Source organism: Alligator sinensis, unplaced genomic scaffold, assembly GCF_000455745.1.
Source record: "Alligator sinensis unplaced genomic scaffold, ASM45574v1 scaffold286_1, whole genome shotgun sequence".
In the NCBI taxonomy this organism is placed as follows: domain Eukaryota; kingdom Metazoa; phylum Chordata; order Crocodylia; family Alligatoridae; genus Alligator; species Alligator sinensis.
In genome coordinates, this window is record NW_005842366.1 from 795434 (window position 1) to 809992 (window position 14559).

A 14559-nucleotide genomic window follows, 5' to 3' on the forward strand; every position below is an offset into this window, starting at 1 on the left:
TTTTTAAAATTTTTTTCCTTTTTTTTTTTTTTGGTTGCATGCCCACCCGGCAGCCACCACTTGGGCTCCCACCGGTGGCTCGAGGAGAAAAAGAAAAGAACAAATCAACTCAGCACAGGCTCAACCAAAGCTGGGGCAAGAGGCATGTGTGGCAGGCAAGCGCACTCTCCTCAGGGGGAAATCTTCTAGTACAAAAATAAACACAGCCCCCTCCCCGCCAGCCCCCCAGGCACACACAGCCAGCACAGGCGGGCCAGGGGCTGGTGCTCACCGGCAGTGCTAGGGTCTTGTGCTGCCGTCCCGCCTGCTCCCTGGCGTGAGGGCAGCAAAAGTGTAATGTTGTGTCCTTGTACTCTGCTCATGGAAGTTTTTAACCTTCTTTGTAGTTTTCTCCTATTTTACTAGTCATCTTTTGTAGCTAGCTTCCCACCTTCAGGATAGACAGACTATTAGTTGCTACCTGCAACTGGGTTTCAGCTTGTTAAGTCAGGTACTTTATAGAAGATCAAACAAACAAAAAACGCCAGTGTGAATGGCTTCAATTACTGTGGCCTCCTCACCTTATTAACAACAACATATTTCAATCTATAAACATATATTGGCATAATCAACCGAAGCTCCATGTTTCCCTGAGGGTCTGAAACCCTAAAATGCTCCGGGCAGCTAATAACAATTTTTTCCAAACTTATCTGAATAAAGCTGTGGAAACATGTAACACTTAGACTCTTTTAAATAGGGTTTAAGCCTAAAGGTAGACATACAAGCTTATTCAGCCAATTCAAAAGCTGCCTGGAACAATCAAAAGTATACCTGGATAATCAAGTACTATTTTTGAACCTGTTCGCTGTTACATATGGATACCGGGTATTCCATGACATGGGTCTCATGGATTTTTCAGGCATCTCTCACTGCATTGCTCTTCACTTCCCTGCCACTTTTGCTGTGGTATGCAGCCAAAAAAGCTACTGCCTCCCCTCCCCCCGTTTTGTTGGCACTTTTTAAATCAGTAAGCTCCTTGTCACTGCTTGATAGTTTTTTTAACTATCAGCTGCATCCTTACTCCCTACTTGACTGTCCCCCTCATATGTCCCCCTCCCATTCCAGCAGACTCTGGGAAACAAAAAAGCATAGGTCCAAGCATTCCCCTCACTGCTGTGGTCAGAAAACCACACTATAGATTTCAGTCAGCTGCAAGCTATTGAATTTTGTTGAACTCATGTTTAGGAGAGAAGAGAAAGCAGAAAGTGAAAACATACCCAGTCACAGGTCATCTACCCCTGGGACCTCCAAAGCATGGGTGCAGGCAGCCTAAATAAAGGTAACATTGTGCTACAAATAATTGTATGAAAGGGAACGTAAAAAGAATGAGATGGCATAATTGATTAGTTGCCATGGTGTCATGCTATAGCATACTTAGTGGGTTTCAAGTAGACCATGATACCACAATATTTCCCCCTAAATCTCTTTATACTCTTCTGCTAATATATGAACAGAGCAGTTGGGGTGCCTGTACATGAGTGTGGAGGCTACTCCGACATGTTGTAATTATATATGTCTCATGTATCAGCATCCCCCCCACTTAAGTGGCAGCAGGGGCACTTGAACTAAAGCTCATCATTGCAGATATACAACTCTCTCAGAGCCTCTCTAATTAAAGTGCCCTTGGATCATGTGTAAAACTGCCTTTGAGATTTTTTGCAGAGAAGAATGAACTGTATAAGTTCACTGTATATAGGAAATGAGATTTTTCTGCTCTATTTCTCATATGCCACCTCTCTCCTCAAGGAAGAGGAATGCTTTATCACTCCATAAGGGTGCCAGACCCAACCAAACATCTCAGTTAAATTCAACCTGGATGACTGAGGGCACTCCCAGGTATCTCTCACTGGAGAAGGCTACCAGTATAACTTGTTAATTGAAACAGTACATCCAATTCCATGATTCATACAAACCCAAGAGAGGATGAAAATTGGAAAACCACAAGGTTTTTGACTAAACAATTAATGGTAAATTATCCTACGTTCTTATTGCCCAGGACCTTTTACTGGATACTACCAAGGGTCCAGATACTGATACACTGTAGTTGAACTGTTCCAAAATGTCAGTGTGTAAGAACTAGTGTACAGTTGTGTGTGAATCACTGTGGGCATGAGTACCCAGTTCAGCATGTCTCACAGTGGGCAATTTGGGGCAAGGGACCGATTGCTTACTTTGTGATAATCATATCTAGTTATGGATGTGTACAGTTGCAGAACAGAGTTGGAATGCTAACCAGAAGTCTTTGGGCACTACCTAATTTTAAATAATTACTTTCCCCATGTTGTTTTGAGGAAGAAAAAAAAATGGGGGTTAATACTAGAACTGCAGGTGGGTAAGGAGCAGGCTGTAAAAAACTGAAACCAAAACCAAAAATAACCCTCCAGTGTTCTTTATTGAAACGGCAGCTATCCAGATTGAGAGAAGTTTCTAGCATGCTCCTTGGGGATTGCCTTAAGGTAATCCTGTTTAATATTTTTTACAAGTGACCTTAATGCAAAAACGAATTTGGAGATTAAATTCACTATTGCCAACACTGAGGAGGACTGAAAAATAGGAATAAATAGATGGCCTTTTGGACTGGAGTAACAGAAATACTACAAAGTGCAAGTTGTGGCCTGTAGGACTAATAGCAGGATAGTTTCATAGATGGTAAGTAGGTTCGGAAGGGACCTGAGCAGATCATCAAGTTCGACCCCCAGCCCTGGGCAGGAAAGAATACTGGGGTCAAATGACCTTGGTGAGGTGTCTATCTAGCCTCCTTTTATAGACCCCCAGGATAGGAGTGAGCATCACTTACCTTGGAAGCTGGTTCCAGCTCCTAGCCGCCCTGACTATGAAGTAGTTCCTCCTGATATCTAGCCTGAATCTACTCACAGTCAATATATGACTGTTATTTCTTGTTACCCCCAGTAGTGCTCGGGGGAACAGGGACCCCCATTGCCTGCTAGTCCCCCTTGGCCATTTTATAGATGGCCACCAGATCCCCTCTCGTGGAGGCTGAACAGGTTCAGGTCCCGTAGCCTCCCCTTGTAGGGCCTGCCTTGCTGCCTCCTGATCATGCGAGTGGCCCTCCTCTGGACCCTCTCGATGCTGGCCACATCCCTCCTGAAGTGCAGCGCCCAGAACTGGACACAGTAGTCCAACTGCGGCCTGACTAATGTCGCATAAAGTGGGAGGATCACCTCCTTGGACCTGCTCATGATGCATCTGTGGATGCTTGACAAGGTGTGGTTAGCTTTTCTGACAGCGTCCTCACATTGGTGGCCCATGTTCATCTTGGAATCAATAATGACCAAGATCCTTTTCTGCTACAAGCTCAGGCTATGCCAAATAATGAAAGTTTACATTTTAAAAAGGAAGGCCGGTAGCAAGGCTAACACCTGGAACCAGTCTAATCAAAGACTGACATTTCTCACAGTGAGAAGAATAAGTATGAGAGTGCTAATCACAGTGAATTATAATCTTCATGGCTGATATTTCCTTGTTGAAACTGGACCAGCAAAGACTTCTGACCTGTCACAGAGATAGCATCTGAGGAAGGAAGTTGTAGGTATAGTATGTTCTCCAGGAACTCAGTGGAAGTATGCAGATGAGCAGATAAGGATGAAGATTTGAAAATTACTTTGGGGAAGCAAACTTTGTCTAAGAATCCATGGAGCTTTGGATGTCTCCAGCTGGCAAGTGCAGGCTGACAGACTGGTTTGCAGGAAGTTGACAGAGGGTTAGAGTTATGAACGGCATTTTGAGGAACAAGATATAGGGGTAAGATCAGTTCATTGTCTGATTATTTTTTGGATCCATGTCTGTGCTTAAACTACATCTACTGTTGTCATGGTTTCTTTTATCTACAAAATAAGCCTTTTTTTTGCCATTTCTTATATTTTACCTGTCGTCTGTAGTAAGTATGATTGCAGAGCATTTGAGTATACAGGCTGGCTGCTTCTGCAGGGGAGGGGGATTTGTACATTTCTAGCACAAGGTGGATAAAAGGTGCTATTCTTTAACTGCCAAAATCTCCTCTGCCAAGAGCTGGCAAGGTCTAGGCAAGACTGGAGGAGCCTTGGGCTAAGGAGTTGATCCCTTTGATGCATCTCAGCTTGTTCTCAGTGACTAATCCGAGGCAGGAGAGAGGGGTTTGGGGCTTGACGGACATCTTTGAAGGTGTGAATATACTCCAGCATGTTGCATCCATCTTGTCCTGTCCTGCATGTAGGTACCTCTGGCTCCTGTCTCTTTAACCCAATCTTCCCCTCTGTATACATTCACTAGGGGGAAACTGAGGCACACAACATTATAGTAACATGAACATATTTAAAACAGAATTATTACAATAAAACCTATAATCCATCTGTCAGTTGCAGGGCATGGACAACCACACATGGGGCTAATCAGGGATTGGTTACTGGATGCAAGTAGAAATCAGAATCGGAGAGGGCAAGCAGAGGCTAGAAACAAGCCAGGTCAGAAAAACGGTAGATCATAAGGTGAGCAAAGTGTATGATTGAGCCAGTTAGAAAACCAGAAGAAACCAGGAGATCTAATGGAGAGTGGAGAGACTAAGCGAGAGTCTGTAACTCCAGGATAATTGATGGCTAAGGATATTGAATTCATCTAAAAGGATGAAAATATTTCCTTGATATAATTGGATCAGGAAGATGCTTGGCCTGTCAAACAGATACATATCTGGGGGAGGAAGTTATATGCATAATATACACAGACTCCTCAAGAATTCAGTAGAAGTATGCAGATGAACAGATAAGGTTCAGTACTTAAGACATGGCTCCAAAAGCAAATGGCTGTCTAAGGATCCCTGGGCATTAAGTGATTTAGCACCCCAGCTGACAGGATGTCTACAGAAAACGGTGAAATGGTCAGAATCAACAGCTGCATTTTAGTCAGTAGAGCAAGCCAGAACAAGATCAAAACTAGTTCTTATAATGTTGCTTTTATACCTCTCTGTATTTCAATATGATTGCACTTTTTTGATTTTTCGGGCTTATGTAGCAAATATTTTCCTGTTTCTTATACCTTATTATTTTTCTGTGGTAAGTAGGAAATCAGCATTTGACAATACAGGCTTGCCTCTTCCATGGAGGAGGGAACCTATAATTTCTTGTACAAGCTGGAAAAAGGGCATGGTTCTTAAAGTTGACCAAGCTTCCTCTGCTAACAGCAGGCAAGACAAGGACTGGGACAAGTGAAGCTGAAGTGTTTTGGACCTAGGAACTGGCCAACAGGTAAAACTCAGCTGGTTCTCAGTGGTCAAGCAGCAGATTGTGGAGCTGAAGGACAGCCCTAAAAGGTATGGAGTGTTCCCCATTTGTGTCACATTGCAGTCCAGCTTCTGCATTCTCTAGCTCTCCTTCTCTCCTACCCCCACCTTAGTCTGAAGCACAGACAATGGCTACAGCTAGCAACCGGGGTGTGATGTGTTGTTCTTCTGATAGCACCAGAGAACTTATCAGATATGTCCCCCTTACAAGGTCAGGCTGATCCCCAGACCTGGTGTTGGGAAAAAATTGCCCCCTCACCAGTCTGATTAGTACTGAAGACATTTTTTTTTTTTTTTTTCTGGACCTTTCTTTACAAGATAGGACATGATTTACTTTCTAGAATCATCTGGGTAGATTTTGCTGGATAGTTTTCCTGGCTTTGCAGGAGCCCAAAGCATTGGCAACAGCCTTGGGGTCTGCTGCTCCTTTCCTGTGGTATAGTGCAGTTTGAAGTATTTTGTTTCAGTTCAAATGTTTCCATTTTCTTATAGGGTGTGGGGGGTGTCGTGTCTTGTGATGTGGAACAGTAGTTTGGAGTGATTTTCTTGTGGACAGCTTTGGACCTTAATTATAGAGCACTGAACTCCACAACCTAGGGAATCCCCTCTTGTTCTATTCCTGCAAAAAGTGAAATCTCAAGGCTATGTCCTGTGATACACTAGGAATGTATTATATGCACTGGTATAGGGTTCTGTTACAGGGCACCTTTCTAGTTCTCTTGCTGTCCCATTAAGTCATTGTCCCCCTTCCTGCCAAAACTTGTTGGGAGAAAAAGAATATACCCAAAAGGAAAACAGATGACTCACATTTGATGGTAGATACCTGACGTGGTAATTGCAGTTGCAGGGCTCCACCACTCCCTCACAACCTGTCCATGCCTGACCAAACAGGAGACTTGGCGACCTGATCTTTTGGTTGCTGAAAACTGGTCACCCAGTTTAGAACTTCAGTGGGTTTGTTCTACTGTCAGCCCTCTGATCTCAGCAGGGAACAGACACTCTCCCATGCCAAAGACTGACCCTCCCCATAAGTTGTCCAAGCTTTTTGTGGCCACATTGCTGTTGCCATAGGCACAAAATCCCACACCACTCCTCTCCAAGGCAACAGCTTTCACCCGTATCACTTCTTTTATAGATCTTTCTGGGCAGGCAAGTCACTCAGGAATGTCCCTGGTTCTGGAAGATCTTCAAGCAGCCCACCGCGCAATGACATCAAACCACACCATATGCTGCACATCCATCTCAAGTACTTCATTGTCGTCTTCTCCCAAACAGGGACCAGTAACAGTCCCTGTATTACAGCAGGGAAAACATGAATGACATGCATTTGAGCGGTAAAATGCATGCTAGATAGGCTTCCATCCAGGAAGAGCACACACCAACTGCTGAAGCTTCCTTAGCCTGACGAAGGGTTTTTGAACCCGAAAGCTTGCTTAATAACTATTCTCCAACCATTTGGGTTGGTCTAATAAAAGATATCAAATTCACCCAAGGAACCTTGTCTGCCTATGTCCTTAGACCAACATGGCTACAACCTAAACCCCTGCTAGATAGGCTTGTATTTTAGCAAAGTTACAATGTTTTTGCATGAGGAATATTAAGTAATACGAATTCAGCATTGTTGGACTACTCCAGTCTACCAGCATCCCAGAATGTACTACTCCCAGCCTTTCTACTCCCACTCCATGGGATGATCCATTTACATTATCTAGCTCTACCCATGGTGGGAGCACTAGGGGTGAAACTCCCCCACTCCATCATCTGCAAGCAATCAGATTTCCTGAATACATGGATGTCATGTACCTAGTCTGATGTTAGTGAAGTGCCCTCTATGGCCCATGACTGCCTGGAATATAAACTGTAAGGTGTTCTTTGGGTATGTGGTTCCCATCTATGGCTCCCTTGCAGTTTGGGAAGCCCATCTATTCAAACCCAGTAATGGGTCTGCTATAGGTCCTCAAGTAAGATGAACCAAGGCCTCAGCTCTTCAAATATAGTGTTGCACACTTTGTGTACAGCAGTTGTGGCTATTGTCCACTCTACAACAAACCAGTTGATGGAATGGAGGCTGTATGTGCCAACTTCCAAATCACCAGGGCCATGAATCTCTTAACAGACATGGGATGCTGAAGCCAGATGTCATTGCACTGAAGCAGGGAGACCAGTCTGACCAAAGATCAATGAGCTTTCTACTAAATTTCTGCCACCACTGCTCATCATCCTAGGACTCCTATACATATGCAGGGAGCCAGCTCTGATGCACTGGAAATCCAGCATGTCAGAGCAGACTCGATTAATTAAGAGTCTGCTGGAGCATGGAAATAAATGCGACCCAGCAGACTCTGGTGTCACGCATATTAGCATCCTCTCACCAAAAAAGTGGTGTTGGGGAACTTTGAACTAAAGCTTATTCAATGAGTCCGCTTCCCTAAAATGAATTTCTTCCTCTAGTCCTCTTCCCTCTCAGTTGTTTGCTCCTTTGCTGGAGAGTTTTGTTCATCCCTTTGGAATCTAGTTTAAAGCCCTCCTTCCTAAGCTGGCCAGACAATGCCTTGTAACAGGGTGCTATCCTCAGAGGAATTTGAGCACACCTGGAGGCACCCCAAAGTCCCTTTATTAGAATCTTCTTCTAGGAAGAGACTCCCCTTCACTCATCTGCCATGACTTGTTCTTACTTTGGGTTCTTAAAAGGGAGGCTGCCCCAGGGCTTCCCAGAACTGGTCTTGGCTCTCAAACACCTGGAGGTGATGAGCTCCTGCCTGAAGGGCTATTTGCATGACTCTAACTTTCCATTAACACCTACAAGGCATGGGGCATGATATTTGCATCTTCTACTCACTCTGTTGGGGTCTCAGCCAATACACCTTCTGCCCCTTTTTATATACCTAACCCATCCAGCTCAGACAACTACGTTGGGCCTGGCTTTGAGACACTAGGTTCAATCAATATGACTCATCTCTTGGCCCCTTGCCCTGTGTAACTGCATCCTCTGTGGTACCAGGCCCTCTGTAGCTGTGCCCCTGTGGCACTAATGAGGCCTTCACCTCCCCTACAGCCTCAGCTACAAACCATCAGATTAAACTACAACATAAACATTAAGCCCTGGGCTATAACAAAGCAGAAGTAATAGAGGCAATTAGCCCGCTTACCCATGTCCACACCTCTGGGTCACTCTGCCTGGTGTTCTCACTGGCAGGGCTGCTTCACATTTTCTTGGAGCCTTTAGGAGTCTACACTCTGCCACAGCTTGAGCTACCCCCTGGCTGGCGTAGCTCAGGGTTTATATAGCTCTGGCCTGAGCTCTCGCAGTCAGTTGACCAACCTGCAGGGCTACCCTTTAACCCCTGCCCTGCTGGCAAGCCATCAGCTGAAGATTCTGGCCTTAAAGGGGCTGCTCTGCTTCCTTGTAACAGGGCTAGGGTTACCTGTCACATACCTAAAGATGCTCTTTCCAGTTCTGGTCAGATGGATCCCATCTCTTGATCGCAGTCCTCCATAACATTTGCCCATTGTCAACTAATCCAAAGCCTTCATGTTCACACTACAGTCTCAGGCATGTGTTTATTTCTATGATGCAGTAGTCCTTCCCTTGCCCTTAACATCCATTGGGAAGATTGATGAGAACACCAATTGTGCTCCAAACTCCTTAATTTTCCTGTCAAAAGCTCCATATTCTTTTCTGATCTGCTCAGTATCATTGAGTAGGCAGTATCATTGATAGCTACATGGGAAAGCAGAAAAGAGTTGTGCTCTGAGGGACAGATGAATTCTGGGAATTTTTCTGTGATATCCTAAATATCGACTTCAGGCAAATAGCACACCGCCCAGGACCTCAAATCCAGATGAAAAATTGATGCTTCTATACCCCACAGAAGAGAGTCATCAACCACCACTCCTCACTTCTGCCTTTTCCCTAACTGTACCCCAACAAGGTGCTGGAAAGTGGTTACTGACTTCAATTTGTTCCTCTTGAATTCTGGGGACCCTGCTTTCTGCCACTTGTCTTGCACATTCTTTGGCCTTTCCTGTGCCAGCTTTTCATGACTCCTATCCAAGAAGTCTTCATTTCCCCTGATAACATGTGCTTTCAACCTTTCAGTCTTTTCCTGCAAGATGGACCTCATCTTACACCCGGTGCAGATTAAATGTAACTCTTGGTGCAGAGTAAATGCAATTCCTCAACTATCTTGGAGGAATACAAGCATTGCAAGTTCCGTGCAAATTAGAGCTACTGATCCAGTCTCCACTTATGCCTCCTATGTTCCTGGTGGACACCAAAGCTGTGGAAAACAAAACAAAGAAGTACACATGCATACAGAGTCGCATGATCCCTTACTCCCTTCCATGACAAACTCTAGGCACATACCCTTTCTGTTCACTCCTCCCACTCTTTGCAAAGGACTGCCTTTTATAAGACTGTCTAGATGTGGCCTGCCTTGAGCCATCCCTCAATTAGCTAAACCATCTTCACTTGAAACAAATCGCTCTACACAGATCTAACAGCATAAGCCTTATCAAGCAGCCTAGTGGCAGTAATTGGGTGGTCCCAGGAATGGGCACTGCTCTGCTCTTTCCTGAGCTAGAAGAGAAAAAAAAAAGAGGCCTGAGCAGCCACCAATCTAAACTGGCTTCTCACCCTGCCAAGGTACCAGGTGGGAGAGCATCTTGAACTCCTGGCTACCTGCTATCAGGCCCCCAGACAAGGGCTTGAGCAACACAGGGCCCAAGAGTGTGACACCCCTTGTGGACAGGACCTTGTACTCAGAACAGTGATGCTTCCATTGCACTGCTAGACAGGGACCTGTATCAGGACCCTGCTATGTGAGACTCTTTGATTGGGGATACTCAAAGACCCTGCAAAAATTTTAAAAGCAAGCAATCACTGGTTAGAGCCTTGAACACTAGAACTTGCACTTGGAAGACCAGCAGGCTGACTACTGCATTACAATCACTGGCATCGACAGCTTTCCCCACAGGCGCTCTTCCTTGAGTTGGTAGGCTGGACCCCAGTCCCAATGGTTGTCTTTATATGTACTCCAGGGTGGGGGTGCACCTGAATTAGAGCTGCTCTTGGGAGCCACTATAATTAAAAGTGCCTGCAGTGTCTCATGTATTCAGTGTCTGTCTTGGTATAATTGTAAAATTTTTGTTGTTGTTGTAAGGTTATAAAAAGATCAGCAGATGACTCTGGAGGGACCTCAAGTCTAGATTATGTCCATATAATAAATGCTCTGCCTAAATATTAAAAAGTGCATGTCAACTTACTGTTTTCTTATGATTATACCATTGCTGAAACACTGTTTGATATCAATTAATTTTCCCATTTGTCCTGCTGGAGAAATCAAAGCTCCACAGGGAAACTCTCAAAAAACACTTATCTGATATTACTTACCACTAGTACAAATGCTTTCAATACAACAGACCATACTTAAGCTTTTAAGTAACGTATTGTAAGCATAATGTATTTCAAATCATAACTTGCATGCAGTGGAAGACAAGATACAGTGTAAAAAGACAATTATGAAAAACTCCCTCAGAAATTTATTGAAAACAAAAAAATTCTTTATTTCTACTGGTATAGTCACAAACTATATTGTTGACGGCGGGCATGTCTACATGTGCATTAATGCACTTTTCTTAATGCGCATTAAATTTAGTACCTCTAATGTGAGGTATAAATAAATGTGAATTAGGCAGCTCTAATGTACAAGACCAAAAGCACACTTTTTAAAAGTAATGCTTGATGTGCAGTACCTTATTTTACTGTATGTTAGCATAATTGCACTTTTTTTACATGATGCTTTAATGCACAGTAAAATAGGCTATTGTTCATGAAAGTGCAAAGGTATATTTGCCCAGTGGTCTCTTATCTGCTCTTATGTATAATTAGAACACATTAACTGTAAATCTGGATTGGTGATGCTGCAAATGAGAACAAAGTCATATTCAGTGGGGTAATACCAATGCAGTACATGAAAACAGAACAAGGCCCAGTGTCTCTATCATGTAATACTTATGATGGAAAACCCTGTTCCTGCATTGCAACTTGAAGTGGAATCCTACATCTTTCCAGAGCCTCAGTGAATCAGTATGTATAGGGTACCATCTTCATGCACCAGGATTACATCAGGAAAGCCTTAATTAAAACATGACAAGAGGTAAGACCAAATGCTGGAGAGCTGGAATGTAAACATTTAACATCAATAATGACATGGATTCTTAGTAAAAGTAAGACTGAGCAGTTGCCCTGACTTCCTATGCTTCAAGTTAGGAAGTTGTTTTGAGTCCTGCTTGGCTAGGAGCAAAATGTTCTGTGCCTTGCAAAGCTGAATCCTGAATTAGCATAAGAAGAATAAACAACTGAGAAATTAATTGACTTTCATTTCAGTGAAATGTACATTAATAATAGATAAATGAAAAAATGAAAAAAATTCTTAAGCTTATCTTGATCTCTTTAACCTGTGTGTGAATGGGGGCACAACAGAAACTGAAACAAAGAAGGAAAATCACCTATATGCTCTCATTTTTGTGCAAATAACTTCAACTGTACCTGTGCTATGGCAACTGGGGACATAGCTCCTAATATGCCAGAGATGGCCCTTAAAACTCAACTCCCCAGTTTACTAAAACTATTTTTTTGGCTTGAAAGCAGAAATAAATCTCACTTCCCCCTGGGTGAATAAAGTGGTTCACTTGTTGAGTTTTTTACATTGATCTTTGCTCTCTCTTCATCTCCCACTGGCACACAGGAGAAATATCAAGATAATAATTAAAAAGAGCAGTTTCTCATTACATTGCAGACTAAAGCGTTTTGTAATTCTTGTAGACAGCTCAATAAATATTTCTGTTCCATTGTGCTAAGTAAAATAATCAAAATAAAAACAACACTGAAACTATCATAATATTGTATAGCCAAGGATGTCACTTCACCTGGTACACTCCATTTAATTCGGGACACCAGTATAAAAACAAATAACAACATTTATACGAGATTATAAAGACTAGCAGTGTTTAGTCTTGGGACAACTTGGTTGGTGGGGACAGGAGAAAAGGACACAAAAGTATGAATAATACTAAGAAATACTAAGAAACAGATGACACGTCTGTTTACTTTACCCAAAACATGAGAAAAATGGAATAATCAGTGAAAATGAAGGGCAAGACATTTAAAAACAATAAACAAATGGGTATGTTTAAAAGCAGTAAACATACCACAAGTGATCAATAGGACTCTTCACCTACAAAGCATCTAAAGCTAAGTGTTATTAGATTACAAACAGCATTAGATGGGGAAGTTCTAGAAGTGCAATAGCACAGTTGCACCCCTCCTCCCCTTTTAGATCACACTGTGGAATCAGCAGCTCCAGAGTTTTTTTGTCCCTGAAGCTGGTAAGTATTCCCGCCACCATCCCTTACCCTCCCTGCTCAGTGGTATATCCCTTCTCCTCCCATTCCTCCTTCTGCCACCCACAACTGATGCTGCCCCTGGATAACACAGGGGTAGGGAGAGCTCCAGAACTGCTACTGCCCCATTGCAGCTGGGCTGTGTGTAGAGCTTCCCTAATCGGAGGCAGCAGCGGCAATGGGTAAGTTCTTCCTCCCTTCCTGGTTCCTGCTGTGTGTTTCCCTGCAAGCTCAGGAATAGGCACAGGGAGGGCTGAACCTTTTCTCCCCAGTCAGTGCCAGTGTCTTGAGCTGAGCCTGGCTCCCTACACAGCCCAGCTCAAGTGGGGCAGGAATGGCTCTGGAGCTACCTCTGTTCCCAGGACAGCCAAGAACCACAGGAATGGTGGTAGCAGTGGACATGGTTGAGGGAGAATGAGGGGAGGGGATGTGCTGCTGAGTATGAAGAGGGAGGGAACAGGTAGCAAAGGGGTGATGATTTTTTTTTCTTGATTCAGGAGCTTTTTTTTTTTTTTTTAAAGACCCTGGCTGCTGCTTCACAGTGTCATCTACCCATCTCAGTAGGTGCAGGGAAGCTGGGGCAGGGGTGCATTCACCCTTGCAGCACTAGTCACAGCTCTCACAGCCCTGCTTTACACAATTTTGGAACCGCCCATGGCATTAGATATTTATTCATCTTATTTTTAGGTATAAAGTTACTTTGCGACCTCTTTAGATTGGTACAGTGCTGCAAAGTGGAAGTAACTTACAGCAAGCCCCACATTGTCAGGGTGGAATAAAGTGGGCACAGTGTAAATGAAAAACTGGGGCCTTTTAAAGCTAATGAGAATATCTGAATACATGCAAGAAAAAATTATTTATGTAGACAATTTATCAATTCATTTTCTAGTTTGTTGGGTTTTTTTAAACACCTTTTTACCACACTTTTTTTTTCTGTGCATCCTCTCCTAAAGCATCTGATACCGGTATGAATCAAAGCCATGATAGATCCTACTAATGTAATTTTATGGTTTGATCTAGTATAAATAGTTATTATGCATCATACTACATTATAGAACTTTGTAAAAAATGTGTTAATTAAAATGACAAGGTTTTTTGGGTGAATCTGATGTCTTTTATTAGACCAACTTAAGAAGTTGAAGACATTTTTTAGCAAGGTTTCAGGTTCAAAAACCCTTTGTCAGGCTGAGGAGGTTTCAGCAGTTGGTGTGTGCTCTTCCTGAATGGAATGAAAAGTAAAGAAGCCAGAGGCTGGGCTGGTATGCATACAAGATAGGCAGTCAGTGAAGATGTAGATTGAGGAGTCAATGGGGGAGAGACAGGCTGGGGGGGGGGGGGGGAGAGAAAGGGGATAAATAGTGGAGAGGTACCTGGGGAGTCAGATGTCAGGCAGATTATAATGTGTCATAAATCCAATGTCTTTATTTAGTCCATGATTTTTAGTATCCAGGAGGTTGATGAAGTGGAGTTCATAGGCTCATCTCTGGGAAGTGTTTTGTAAGTTTCCTTTGAGGATTAGAACTGAGAGATTGGAGAGAGAGTGGTTTTCTTGATGTTTTTGTTCGTATTTAAACTGCAGTAATTTTTTTGTAACGGATTCAATTATTTCTTTTGGCAGTTTCATTAAAGAATACATTGATCTGTTTGTCAGCTTCTAACCAATCATATTCAAAATGTAGAATTTGAGATGCTTCAATTATTTGCCATATTCAAATACAAGATGAGATTTTATTCGTCATTCAGCATGGGGGGTAAAAGAACCCCTGGGTTAGAGTCAGAACTCCAGCCACTGCTCCCTATCCGTTCTCACAGCCACTTCTCTCCTCACACCCTTTTCCCTTCAC